Here is a 14519-nt window from a genome sequence, read left to right as displayed (position 1 = left end):
CACCCTAATTCTTTTTACTTTTCCTCTCCTTCCTTCCCTTCAATTGTATATTTTTATTTATTTTTTAATTTTATTTTTTTTCAATTGTATATTTTTAAAAGGTGAACTTATGTGTATTATACAGTCATACACTGCATAATGACATTTCAGTCAATCATAGACCTCATATACCATGCAGATGCCTTAACATTATACGGCCTAGTGACATTGTAGCCTTCTTGGCTTACATTTATGCTCTATAATGGTCAAACAATGACCAACTTGCCTATTGATGCATTTCTCAGAATGTGTCCCTGTTGTTAAGATACGCCTGACTATAGCTAAAATTGTTATAAAAGAAGAGAGGAGGAGCTAACTTGGTGATTTAGCTGCACCTTCCAAGCAGTGGGCCCAGGTGTGAAACAGTGTGTGTGGATTCTGGCCTGGCATTATTTACAAAGAGATTCCATCCAAGAGAACTTCCTGTGTGTATAATGGGACCCAACAAAGAGACTCTGTGTGGAGATGACTGCCCCATGCCAGGGTGAGCAAGGAGTGACCAGCAGGAGTACAGGCTATGCCCAGCTTCTCCAAGGAAGAGGGGAATCAGAGAGCTTGCTGGTCGGCACATGCAGCTAACCAGGACAGGAGCATCGTCTTGGACACCGAGGCTGCAGGGACCAGAAGTCCCAGAAAGTTGAGGTCAGGGGTCAGGGAGTTGCTGATGGAGGAAAACAGGAAGGAACCAACCACGACACACACCCCTAACTTCTGGCTCTGCCTTAAGTAAGCAGACCATCCTGAGAGAAGGAAAATACTGTACACTTAAAGTTAGTTCCTCTTAAGATCACACTGGACTAAGCATATTGGTTTCTAAAATTAGATTTTTCTTGTCACTGAAAAAAAATCAGAAGTATATTTTTCTCTGTCTTTTTTTTTTTTTTTTTTTGGTGGAACAGGGGATGGAACTGGGGATTGAACTCAGGTTCTTGTACCTGCCAAGGAAGCACTTATTCTACTGAACCATCTCCCTGGCTCCTGTATTTTTTTTCTTTTGTGGGGAAAGTGATAAACCATGAAATTTGTGGAAGTTTAAAACACGATTAAGAGCGGGTCCTATGACAGATCTAATTCCTGCTGTTCAACATGGGAGTCACCCTAATAAATAACTCCAGAGAATAAGTGCAATTGAGGTAGAGGAGGAGCACCCAGACTCTCCCCTCCAACTCCCTAGAACCAGCAGAGGGAGTGAGGCTTGATCAGTGGCTGTGGCAACCCTCACCCTCACTTAACTTTGCTCCCCAACCCCATTGGTCTGGGACAGCTTACCTTGGTGTCCTCTGTGGTTATTAAGTGGCCCCTGTTCTCCAGGCCCCTTCCATAAGAGTACAGCTCAATAGTCAGCTGTGGTGCCCCTCCCCAACATGTGCCACTTCAGATACTGCTGCTGCTGCTTTGAAAAAGGGGAAGGGGACCCAAAAGTGGCTAAGATCAAGGAGGGGGAAACGTGAACCTATTATTAATGTCCCTGACCTCTGTAAATTTCAATTAGCTGTGATGAACATAGCTATCGAAAGACTCTGGTTTTAGCTCTCCTTTTCCCCAAAGATATCAATCAAACATTTCCTGTTGCCCAGCCCCCTCACGAAATCACTGCCCAGGCAACTGGGCTGTGCTGGAACCCTGTACCCACTTGGCCCAATCAAAAGTCCTGTGCCTGGACCAATCAGCAGGCTCAAATCTGAACCAAAAAGGAGCCTGCCCTGGGACGAATCACAGGCTTGCTGCTGCTGTGTAAGCTGAACTCTTCCCACACTTCTTGCCATGGTCTAGGAAGGCTTCAGTATGGCCACCCTAGGAGTTTCAACCCTGGTTCTGGGGTAGAGCACCAGTGGTCCTGCAAGCCTGTTCCTGATTTATTTTCTGGGTAGTATGGGCTCTGAAGGTCCTGCACAGTGACTCAAGATTCTTATCCTGAGAAATGTGGCCAGAGTGCTTGTGTCAAAAGAAACATGATAAGCACTAGGAGCTATTAGCCCTGAACAGCTCCAAAGACCAGCAGCCAATGAAGATCGGCAGCAGAGCCCAGCATCCCAGAGTTGACCAATATGGTGTAGGCAGAAGACAGTGTCAGACAGCACTGGTCAGCACTAACAGTGACCCGCACCTGACTGTGAAGTTTTAGCATTCAGCACCATGCAGTGTCATGTGGGGATATCAGGACTCCTAGCAGGCCTACACTTTGCCAATCCATGATTTTCTTCTGAAGCAAGCTAAAGAAACCTCAACTGATTTGCGACAGTATGAAGAAATAATAACAGTTCTGTTGTGAGTGGATGGAACTGCAAAGTCTTTGGGAAAAGAGGTGAAAGTGAGTTTATTTATTTTATTTATTTTTACTTTTGTATTTTAGGGAAGGATTTATGGTGCGGTCAGGGTCTCACTACTAGATCGGACGTGTAGTGATCCACCTGTTTATAGCCCCCCAAGAGCTGGGATTACAGGTGCGTGCCACCACGCCCAGTCTCAGTTGCTATCTCAGCGCGCCCTGGGGGCAGGGCCGGCACAGCAGGCCTGGGGATGGAAAAGCTGCGCCTGCTTGCAGGTGCTTTAATCTGCTGAGCTCTTTGGCCAGCCCTCAAAAATGAGTTTAAGAAAGACAAGCGTTGGTAGCAGATTATACATGGGAGGTAAGAGAAGACTTCTTCCTATATAGAAAGCTCTAAGTTTTCTAGTTTGGGGGGTTGGTGTATAATTAGCCTAAGCACTGAAGTAAGGAACCCAAGAGGAGGAATGAAGTTTGACAGAGAAGAGGAATATAAAGAGATTTGCTTTGAAAATGTTGAGCTTGAAGTTCATGTGCTACCAAAAGTCAGAGGCCAGGGAATGGTTGGAAATACAGTTTAGATTTGAGGTCACGGTTGAGATGGTACAGATTTTGGAGTTTTCAGGATGTAGATGGTAAGGGAAGCACGTGGCTAGAGAAAATCAGATAAGGAGAGAGAGCACAGAGTGAGAACACGGCTTGTGATAGCACCCAATCTGATGATTAGTGGGAAGCACCGAAGCAACTGTACAGGAGGTAGGAAAAGCTAAAGAAAAGGAGAACATGGTAACCACAAAGTATGACAAGGTGAGCGAGAACACGGGAAACTGAGGAAAGAGGATCACAAGAGCAAGGCCAGCGAGGGCAGTATAGCAATACCCTGTCTAAGCCATAAAAAGGTCTGGGGATGTAGCTGAGCACTCCTTGGCTTTAATAAGCATTGCAAAGAAAAGACTGAAGATCTCTGAGTCATATAACCACTTCTTTCAATACAACAATTTAAGTACTGATGATCGCTTGACCTACAGTAGCGAGATGCAACTCTTCATTTGAGCTGGTGATGAATTTGCAGTGTTCCACCTACTCATTTACCTGATAATTTCTTGAGATTAGTGACTTCATAGCGACTATAAGTGAATAGAGTTGAGTTTTGGTTCAAGGTTCAGGATGAAGTCAACTGGTGACTTCTGGATCACTTAGGAGATCCCCAGTGCCTTAACATGGTATGCCATGTAAGTTCTCTCTTATTTACTTTTCTCATAGCTCAAACAAAATATCCAAATACACAAGTTAAGGAAGGAAAGGTTTATTTATCTCAGTCTGTAGAGCTTTCAGTCCATAGCCAACTGGCTCCAAGGAGGGGAGGGATGGCAGAGGGGTGACACAGAAGACGTAGAGTTCACGGCTTGGCAGGCAGGTGAGCCTGCATTCTCTCTGCCCCTTTATAGTCCACCCAGGTTACAAGCCTACTGATTGGTGCCATCCATACCCAACGTGGGGCTTCCCTTATCATATCCTTCATCCCAGTATCACATTCTTAATCCACATTCACACATCCTAATCAAGCCACCTTCAAAATTCCCCACCCGTGACACAAGGCTTTGGGGGAACATGTAGATGCAGGTCATAACATGGCCCTTCCTTCTCTATCCCCTGATTACTTTCTAACCATATTTTTAACTCTTCCCCTTATCCACCCCTCCCTCTAAGCAATAGAATTGTTTGAATGTGCCACCAAACGCACCCTCACATTTCCTTTATCCCTCCATGGCCCCTCCTTCTTCCTACCCCCACTTGGAGCAGGCACTCACTTGCTGTTGTATTAGTCACTTTTCCATCACTGGGACAGCATCCTCAATACCTGCAGCTTAAAGGAAGAGAGGTTTATTTGGTGCAGAATTTCCAGTGGGTTTAGTCCGTGGTCAGCTGGATCCAGGCCAGAAATAGAATGGTGGAAGGGCAGGTTAGACCAAAGCTGCTAAGCCCGTCATAGCCAGGAGAGAGAGAGAGGGAGAGAGAGAGAGAGACAGAGACAGAGAGAGACAGAGACAGAGACAGAGAGACAGAGAGAGAGACAGACAGAGAGAGAGAGAGACAGAGAGAGAGACAGACAGAGACAGAGACAGAGACAGAGAGACAGGGACAGAGAGACAGAGACAGAGAGACAGAGACAGAGAGACAGAGAGAGAGACAGAGACAGAGGGAGACAGAGACAGAGACAGAGAGACAGAGAGAAACAGAGAGAGACAGAGACACACAGAGAGAGAGACAGAGACAGACAGAGAGACAGGGACAGAGAGACAGAGACAGAGAGACAGAGACAGAGGGAGACAGAGAAAGAGACAGACAGAAAGAGACAGAGACAGACAGAGAGAGAGACAGAGAGAGACAGAGGGAGACAGAGACAGACAGAGAGAGACAGAGAGAGAGAGACAGAGACAGAGAGACAGAGACAGAGACAGACAGAAGACAGAGAGAGAGACAGAGAGAGAGACACAGAGAGACAGAGACAGAGACAGACAGAAAGAGAGAGAGAGAGACAGAAAGAGAGACAGAGAGAGATGGAGCCAGAAACAAGAACATAATCTTCTAGGTCATGCTCGCATGATTCCTTCACTTTCCAGAAGCTCCACTGTTGAACATGAGACTTTGAGGTATTCTAGACTTATACCATAATAGTTTCTGAGACTGGCCTCTAACTCTTGAGCTCAATAATCCTCCTGCTCAGCTCTCAGGGTAGCTGGGACTACAGGAAGTTGCTACTGCACCAGCTCTGTATCTCTCAACATGCTCTTTCCCTGGACTGCAAGTCTCCAGCCTAAAACTCTTTGTCACCCCGGTCTTGAAATAATTTAAAATGTAATCATGCCTGACCATATGACTAATGAAGAAAAAAAATCCAAGTAATAGAGCTTCACACTACTTGAACTGTTAGAGAAAAAGTTAAGCCTCAGCAAAACCCCAGCTCATTAAGATTTTGCTGAACACTGTGTCCTGTTTGATGTGTTTCAACATCCTTAACTGAAGCAAGCCTTTTGGATTTGCTCCCTTATAACCATGTTTTCCCTCCTCTGCAGAACATCATGAAATCCTTCTCTCCCACATTAGTATCATGAATCTACTTGTCCTGCAAATCACAAAATTCCCCTCCCCTGAGTGTCACAAGACACTCAACTAAAATAAAGTCATGTCTGTGTTAAAAGACAATGTCACAAGGCGGGGGGGAGACAGAATATAATATACTTCTTATATAATCTCTGCTGTTTTCTTCCACCAAATCCATAATGAATTCAGATGGGAGAACATTCTGTATAATACCTGGCACTCTCCAAGAGTATCAAGGTCAAGGAAAATTAAATAAGGACAGAAAATGTCACAGACTGGAGAATATTGTTCTAAGAAGACATGACATATGTGGTGTAATACCGAAACAGAAAAGAAGAATATATATAGTAATGAATATGGATAAATCTGTTAATTTATTTAGTTACTAGTATTGTACTAAAGTCATTTTTTTAAAGAAGTGCACCATGATCTATCAGATGTTAGTATTACGAAAGCTAAAAGAAAAGCAATAAATTCATATATTAATTAAGATGCTGAGTTACCTGCCTTCTAGCTGGTGAAAAGTTCCTATCTTCATTAGTTCTAAATAAATGGCAAGTCTTGTTCATTTTGTCATTAAATTCTTTAAAATTGTTTTGTTTTTTAGTATTCCTGGAGATTGAACCCATAAGCCTTGCACTGAAGGCGTATATCCCCATGCCATTTTTTGGTTTATTTGTTTGTTTTGAGTAGAGTCTCCCTATGTAGTTAAGGCTGACCTTGTGCTCACTGTGTGGTCCGGGTTGGCCTTGAGCTTGTGGCAATCCTTCTACCTCAGCCTACTGAGTGCTGGGATTTACAGGAATGCACCATCATGACCAGTTCATCTCTAGGTCTTTTTTTTTTTTTTTGAAACTGGGGATTGAACTCAGACCCTTGCGCTTGCCAGGGGAGCGCTTATTGCACTGAGCCATCTCCCTGCCCCTCTCTAGGTCTTTTTAATTTTCTAACTTACTATTTAGATTTTGAGACAGGATCTATCTAAGTTGTAAACTTGCTATCCTCCTGCCTCAGTCCCCCAGAGTACTAGGATTGTAGGTGTCTTGACATCAAATTTTAAATTCCACACTAACCTGCTTGACCCTGCCTCATGCCATCTTTCCTTTGATCAAGTCCACCCTAACCATCCTAGTCTAATTCCTGAATGCTCTAGCCATGGCCCATGGCAGGACCTTTGTGCACATCATTCTCCCTCCTTTTAGCTTTCGCCTCCTTTGTGTCTGGTATCTCAGCTTACTGTTATCTGCTCAGAGAGGCTTTCTTTGACCACCTACTCTATTAATCTCTATCATAGTACTGTTGCCCTAAATCATTATCCATTAGTGTCTTAGTAACTTTTCTTGATGCTGAAACAAAAATATTCCAACACTCAAGGTTAAAAGGGGACAGGTTTATTTCGTTCATGGGTTATAGAGGTTTTGGCCCATAATTGGCTAGCTTCAAGGCAGGGTGGCTCACGGCAGAGCACAATAGTTCATGGCAGTGGAAGACAGTAAAGGCAAGCAAAGAGGAAGGGAGAAGGAAGGATGAGGGAGAGAAGGAGGAAGAGAGGGAGAGAGAGAGAGACAGAGACACAGAAGCAGAGAGAGACAGAAAGACAGAGAGACAAGTCCCTTTCTGTTCCTTATATTGTTTGCAGGCTATCTGTTGTGACTATAGCACTCACACCTTGAATCCTAACATTCAATCATGAATCAATCACAAACTCTAGAAGCCCACCCCGATGATTGCATGAGTTTTTTGGGGGGGACATATGGAGAACACATTATAACAATTAGCAATCTTTATTTTGTTGGTATCAGGGATTGAATTCAGGACCTTGCACTTGCTGGGCAGGTGCTTAGACCATTGAGTTATCTCTTCGACCCTAGCAATTATTATTTATTAGCAATTTCTGTGCCTTCAGGAACAGACTTTGTCTATCTTCTTGTCTATTGTGTTCCCTGTTCTAACACAGCACTTTGCCCATTGTTATAGACTAAGTGTTTGGTCTGGTGCACACCTGTAATCCCAGCACTTGGGAGCATGAGGCAGGGGATCACTCTGGGTTTGAGGCCAGTGTGGACTACACAGTGAATCTAAGGCCAACCTGAGCTACCTAGACAGACCTGTCTCAAAAATTTAAAAAAAAAAAAAAAAGACTAAATGTTTGTACCCTCCCAATACAGATGTGTTGAAATCCTGATGTCCAGGATGATGGTATTAGGAACTGGGAACTTAGGAAAAGTAATTAGAACATGACACAAAAGGGGATAGAGCCCCCAGGAAGCCCACAGAGTCCCTCCACCCCTTCCCCCTTGTAAAGCTGTCTGTGAACTGATGAGCAGGCTTCCACTAGGTATCTATTACCCTACCATTATTTGGACTTGCTTGTCTCTAGATCTGTGAAAAATACATTTCTGTTATTTATAAGCTACTCAGTCTATGGTATTTTGTCATAGCAACTAGAATAGAGTGCAACATTTGTAATCATTGCTAAGGATAATTTTCCAAGAGTTACACATGGCTTTTATCAAATATGTGGTAAGCAGTTATTAAACTTTATTTAACTCATTTAGTCAAGAAGCCAGCAAGATAATAAAGCTGGTGCTAAAAGAATTCAACAAATAAAAATTTAGGGGCCAGGGAGATGGCTCAGCACAATAAGCGCTTCCCTGGCAAGCACAAGGGCCTAAGTTCAATCCCTGGTTCCGTTAAAAAAAAAAAAAAAAAAGTTTATATAGTGTCAAAGAAGGCATGCTAAATGAAATTAGCTGGGTTAGAAGTACAGGAAACCTAGTGAATGCCTTAACAGGAAGCAATCCAAGTTCTTAGAGGCTATCTTTTCTATTAAATGGAAATCTTCATAGAATTTGGGCTCTAATAATAATAAACAAGTCAAACCATGTTACATTCTCCAGAGGAATGTGTGGGTGAGCCTAATACAGGATATTCCATTATGACACTGAAAGGGCACATAATTATTCTTTTCTCTAATTCTTAATTTCGGCTGTTTATAAAAAACAGAACATATATGTCTGACTAGACCCTGAGGAGTGACTGAGACCACCAGGCCAGGCAAAATTGAAGCAAACAGCAATATCTTTAGTTCAGGCTGGGTGCGATGCGGTCAGGGTGAGAAGGCCGTTGACTATGAATGAAGGAAGACAGCCAGCTTTATGCACTAGCCTAGGTCTGGGAGGGGGAGGTTCACTGAGGAATATGGAAAATTCTAAGGTTCTCAGGGGCCGTGGGTAGGTCTGGCTCCCCTTGAGGGAGAGGGAAATACAGCATAAGAGCAGTATTCAGATGAATTACAGCATGTCATTCTGTAAATTCACAGGGTTTTTCAATAAGCTTGAGAACCAGGCCTGGGAGCCATCCTGATAAACAAACTTATTTTCGCTTCTGAGGTTGAGTGAGGGGGACTTTCCTGCTTGAACACACTGTTCTGTCTAATTTTTTTCTCTTCAGCTTGGAGGGTGCCTAATTGGAGGACCTAACAATATATTGGTAAGGTGCTGCACACTTATAGGTTTTGCTACTTGGGAGTTTGAGGCAGGAGGATCATGAATTAGTTTTCACATTTTAATTTTAGTAGTACATATTTGCAGTCCACAATGATTATATCCATCATGAAGAGTTGGCACGTTGTACATAACATTATTTATTTACTTATTTATTTATCTATCTGCTTTGTGGGTGGAGAGCCTTTGCACAAAACTACATCCTCAATCCTTTTTTTTTTTTTGTGGAACCAGGGATTGAACTCAGGCTGTTGTGCTTACCAGGAAAGCGCTTATTCTACTGAGCCATCTCCCTGGCCCCTCCTCAATCCTTTTTTATTTTTTAGTTTGAGGCTGAGTCTTGACAAATACGTCAGTGGCCTTGGCTGGACTTGGACATCCCATTCTCTTGGCTCATCCTCCAAGAGCGCTGGTGTTGCTGATATGGGGCATATGATATAAGGCTGGTGTAAGGGCCTCTAAATAATACAAGGGAAATACTGTAACTCTCAACTTGCTAGCAGTCTGAAATGCTGAGTTTGAGTTCTCTAAAATCAGGGAATGAATTCTAGGAACAATCGAGGTCAAGAGTAGGAAATATTTATTTATTTATTTGGTGCAGGGTCTCACCATGCAGCTCGGACTCTTAGTGATCCTCCTGTTTTCAGCCTCCCCAGCTCTGGGATTACTAGCATGCACCACCATGCCTGGTCTCTGTTGACTGGTTCAGTGTGCCCTGGGGTGGGGCCAGCTTGGCATGTGGTGCTAGGGATCGAACCCTGGTCCCTGAGCTTGCCTAAGCAAGCGCTTAGTCCACTGAGCTATCTCGCTGGCCCAGAAAAATTTATTGAGAGAAAGAAAGCTTCTCTCTAAGAGAGATAGGAGGAGGCTCAGATAGTGGGTTGTCTCTTGACTCCACCTCTCCAGGGTGTTTATTGAGCAAAGCCACACATGACATGAGGCTGACTGAAGGTAAAACAAAACTATAGTCAATGAATAAGACTATAAATTGGATTGCTTAGGTAACATTGACCCAAGAGGAAATCACAAGGTGGGCGTAAGGTAGTACAAAAGTGTGGCGAACCAATAAAATTACAATAAGTATAGTTGATTAGGTAATGTTGGTTAAATGTGGATCAGCTGGGGAAGCAAACCATATAGCAAGCCTACAAGGAATGCGCAAGAATTTTCTGAGAAGGAATGGACTAGGGAGCTTTTAGTTCCCATCCAAAGTGATTGGTGCTATTTGGAATAACACTCACTGTGTTCCCTTTAGCAACACATACATAAGAATGCTACTCACTGCTGTTCATCCCTAGGGGAAGTGTGTGGGTGCAGTCCCTCCCTTTTCTTGAAGCCTGGCCTCCAGCCACAATGGTCTCCTGTGCCTGTCTAACCACCTAAATATTTATAACTAATTTAGCATCTACACTATCACTGTGTGGTGGATTTAGCAGGTATAATCCAGGCTTTTTTGTTTGGGTGTCGAATTGCAAACACACACTGAATGGCAAATGGGAAACAGCTACATTTATTGAAGATCGGGGGAGTTGTGCCCAGGGCAAGTCCTTGCTGACAAACATATGGCAAAAATGGAAAAGTGGTGCTGGGGTGACAGGAAAGTGAAAGCACTGCACCCAGAACACAGTGCATTGCACACAGTAGCAGCCCCCAGATCGATCAGCCTTTTAGAACTTAAAGACTGTGCCTCTACCCCTGTGCCTCGCTTGAATCTCTAGGTATGACTGACAGGAATGATTGACAGGGTGCTGAGGTATCTCAGGTGCTCTTGGCACACGTGCTTTTTCCAGAATTCACTCTGATTTCAGTTACATGCATGACATGTAGTGCCTATTCATGAACATTCAGTAAGGTTTAGGTAGGGTAAAAGTGACCGAAGGTCAGGCTAGGAGATCCAGCATACATGTATGGTATTCTAACAGAGCATCATAGGTCACTGGCTTTGGTTATATGATTTTCTATCTCTCTTAGGACAGTGGAAGAAGGAATGGCTCTAGACTGCCCTTTAAAATTAAATGGGTGATGGGGCTGGAGAGATGGCTCAGTGGTCTAAAGCACCTACTTAGAACAAGCTTAGCAAAGCATAGGGACTGCAGTTCAATCCTCCAGCACCACATGCCAGCCAGCCCCGCCCCCTGGTGGGCTGAGCTGGCCACACACACACACACACACACACACACACACACACAAAAATAAAATAAAAAAAAAATAAATGGTGAAAGGGAATGACTGCCTCAGCTCCATTGCTTCTGACTGTACTCTTGGAATTAAAACTGAACACCATCATGATCTGTTGAATCATCATGAGTTTAAGGTTAATGTGGCAATATGGTGAGTTTCAGAAAGAAAAGAATGAATAAGTGAACAGGTGCTCCAGTTGAAGGCTCGGTGGGGAGGCTCTGTCACCTTCTCAATGTGGAATTGGATATCTTTGTCATATCTTCCCTGAAAACCATCATCATTTGATCCAGTATCTCTTCTTGAAGAGTTGGCCGGGGGCTGGGGAGATAGCTCAGAGGCATAAGCACCCACCTTGCATGCACACGTACCCGGGTTCAATCCCTGCTGGGCATACTAAGCTGGCCTGCTGTGCCGCCCTGGAACTGGGCAGGGTGGTGCATGCCTGGAAACCCAAAACTGGGGAGGTTGAGACAGAAAGATTGCTGCAAGTTCAAGACCAGCCTGGGGACCTAAAAAGTGAGCACAAGGCTGGCTACAACCGCGTAGTGAGATCCTGTCTCAAAAAAAAAAAAAGAGTTGGCCAGTGTTTAACCTTTTCCATGAAGTCTGCCAAGAGTTATTTCTTACTTTCTATCAGTAAACTGAGGGGCACACTTCATTATCAAGATGGTAGTTATCACTGAAGCCCTATACTTCAGTGGGAAGGAGAATTTAAAGGTGGGAACTGCACTTCTGCAGCTAGTGTGTACTAGTAGTCAGGGCAATGCAAGCACAAATGAAAAGATGATCTTATTTGTATCCTAGCTAGTGAGACCAGATACAAGAACTGATTCTCCGTGTCTCTCTGTCCCATGAGATGCTGCTCTGTAAAACAGGCCCAGAGGCCTGCCCCACATGTGTGTCTTTCTCTTGTTAGAGCCTCTTCTCTTCAGAGGACATGCTATCTTTAGAACCAAAACCCAGAGCACTGAACCAGGGGCTATGCTGAGAAGAAAGTATTTTCCAGGTAAATAATGATTCAACCTGAGCCCTAAACAGTCCCCTTAGTACATCAGAAGGGACCTTTTGACAAGTGGCATCCTACCAGGGAATTAACTCAAAATGGATCCCTAACAGCCTGAGGTGCTGGAGAGGAGTTTCAGAAACAAGCAGCAGGGGAGGGAGGTCTATGCAATGGCTTACAGAAATTGCCTCACTCGCCCTTTGATGTTGGTTCTCTGAAGCGCCTCTCTGCAAAACAGCACGCAGGAACCAGCGCAGGTTACATCAGGAGCAGACCTTGGAGACATTCCATTCCAACGCCCTCACTGTGTATGTAGGTGAGAGTCCAAGGCACAGTTTTTAGCATTTGCAGGAGGTGCTCAGTGAAATACTGGGAGCGGCACCTGGGTCTCTTGTTTGCAACCCCAAGTTTATGATAAGCTGGGAGGGGGGTGGGAGCTTAGATTTCCCATGGATTTGCCTTCTGGGTGATGTAGCTGGTGCAGAGCTCAAGTATCAGTCAGCAAATAGAATGGTGAGTCTCAGCATTTGGGAGTAGCATGTGACAGGGCAATAAGATGCTTCAGCACAGGCACAATTTAAAGCAGTGCCATGGCAACCGGCGTTCGCTGGAGTCCCAGATAGCCCCGCCAAGTGCAGGGCGCCTTGGAAAATGGCTTCTCATCTGCTGAGTGCCTTCCCTGCAGCGAGCGACTCCAGCATGCATTGAGCACTGAGTGCAGCAACGAGATACCCAGCTTTGTCAGCGAGGGCTGAGGGAGTTTTCAGCCTAACTCACAGGAGGAAGAAATCCAGAAGCCTTGGGAATTCCCCCAGAGAGCCTGCGTCTTTTTGTAAGGAAGAGTGTTTTGCTTCCTGTTAGAACTATGTGCTGTTTCAAAGTGCTTTCCATGAGCATAAACGTTCCAAAGAGGTTCGCCCTAGGTGTAAGAGAGGCCAGGGGAGAGGGTGCCGCCATTTGTGTCTCTCTTGTGTAGCATAGGTAATGCTGTCACCAATAATAGTAATCTTAAAATACAGCAGCTTTAACAGGTAAAGGCCTAGAACTAATTGTTTCATTAGCACACAGCCCACGTCAGGCCTTTGTACTAAGATGCTGACGCTTCCTTTTCTTTTTTTTTGCTTTAAACATTTTATTTAACTGAAATGGACTTAACATTTGGTTCTGAAGTGACTTCTATTTATTTTATACATCTTTTCCCCATGGTGATTTAAAGGACCTTCAAGCCAATATAAATATTTTACAAATATTTGAATATTGGGGTATACACCTGCACAATACCTCAGCAATATCTTTCAGCAAGAAGAACACCGAAGAGCAAAGACTAGACACAATTACTAGGTAGAGTGAAAATCTGCTGCAAATATTTCTTTTTTTTTTAAATTTTATTTATGTGTGTGTGTGTGTGTGTGTGTGTGTGTCTGTGTCTGTGTGTCTGTGTGTGTGTGTGGCCAGCTCAGCCCACCAGGGGGCGGGGCGGCTGGCATGTGGTGCTGGGGGATTGAACCGCGGTCCCTGTGCTTTAGCTAAGCTTGTTTTAAATAGGTGCTCTAGACCGCTGAGCCATCTCACTAGCCCTGCTGCAAATATTTTTGAGGTAAGAAGGCACCACATACCTGTTCAACTAAGAAAACCACCCTTACAACACAGGATGATTTTATTTTTACATAGGACTTAGAACACTTAAGCTGCCAATTAGGTGCTGAATGGCAGAGCAACGTCCCCAGTTTATGCCATGAATTCATAGGGAACAGGTTCCAACAGGTTCCTTCCCATTGGTCCTCACAAAGTGTGCTTCTCTGGGCGGGGCAGGCTGGAGCTTCAGCTGAACCCAGGTACCTTTCTCTTTGGCTTCCTTCTTTTTCTGATCATTATCCTTGATACGTTTCAGGAAGCTGTCACGACTTTTTGAGTGTTTAATATGCTTGATACGCACATTAATCCTCTTGGCAAGTATCTTGCCCTTAACTTGCTTGTTTACAACAATGCCAACAGCATGCTGGGTAACACTGTAGACTCTGCCCATTTTGCCATGGCAACATTTGTGAGGCATGCCTTTTTGCACAGTACCCATTCTCCTGATGTCTACAATATCACCCTTTTTGTAGATTTGCATGTATGTAGCCAAAGGAACAACCCCATGTTTTCTAAAAGACCTGGAGAACATATACCAAGTTCCCCTTCTCTTGCCCTTTGTATTAGTCATTTTGGCAAATTACGGAAGATAATGGTTCCGGCCAAAAGGGCTTCCATGATTTTTAAAAATAATCTTTTATTGACTTATTTGGTACAGGGTCTGTCTATGCAGCTCAGACTCGAAGTGATTGTACCGTGTCAGCTTCCCCAGTGCTGCGATTACAGGCATGAGCCACCATGCCCAGCTTCTTGATTTAACTTTCTTATATTATCTTTCCTGAAA

At 44.1% G+C, this 14519-nt stretch overlaps 1 pseudogene; it reads right to left on the bottom strand.

Moving 5' to 3' along the window:
* Positions 1 to 13841: 13841 nt before the first annotated feature.
* On the bottom strand, positions 13842 to 14306 carry LOC105743687 (annotated as a pseudogene).
* Between the last annotated feature and the right edge of the window lie 213 nt (positions 14307 to 14519).

This window comes from Octodon degus, unplaced genomic scaffold, assembly GCF_000260255.1.
Source record: "Octodon degus isolate 3935 unplaced genomic scaffold, OctDeg1.0 scaffold00149, whole genome shotgun sequence".
In the NCBI taxonomy this organism is placed as follows: domain Eukaryota; kingdom Metazoa; phylum Chordata; class Mammalia; order Rodentia; family Octodontidae; genus Octodon; species Octodon degus.
Note: the sequence above shows the minus strand (reverse complement) of the source record. Positions and strands in the feature narration are given on the sequence as shown.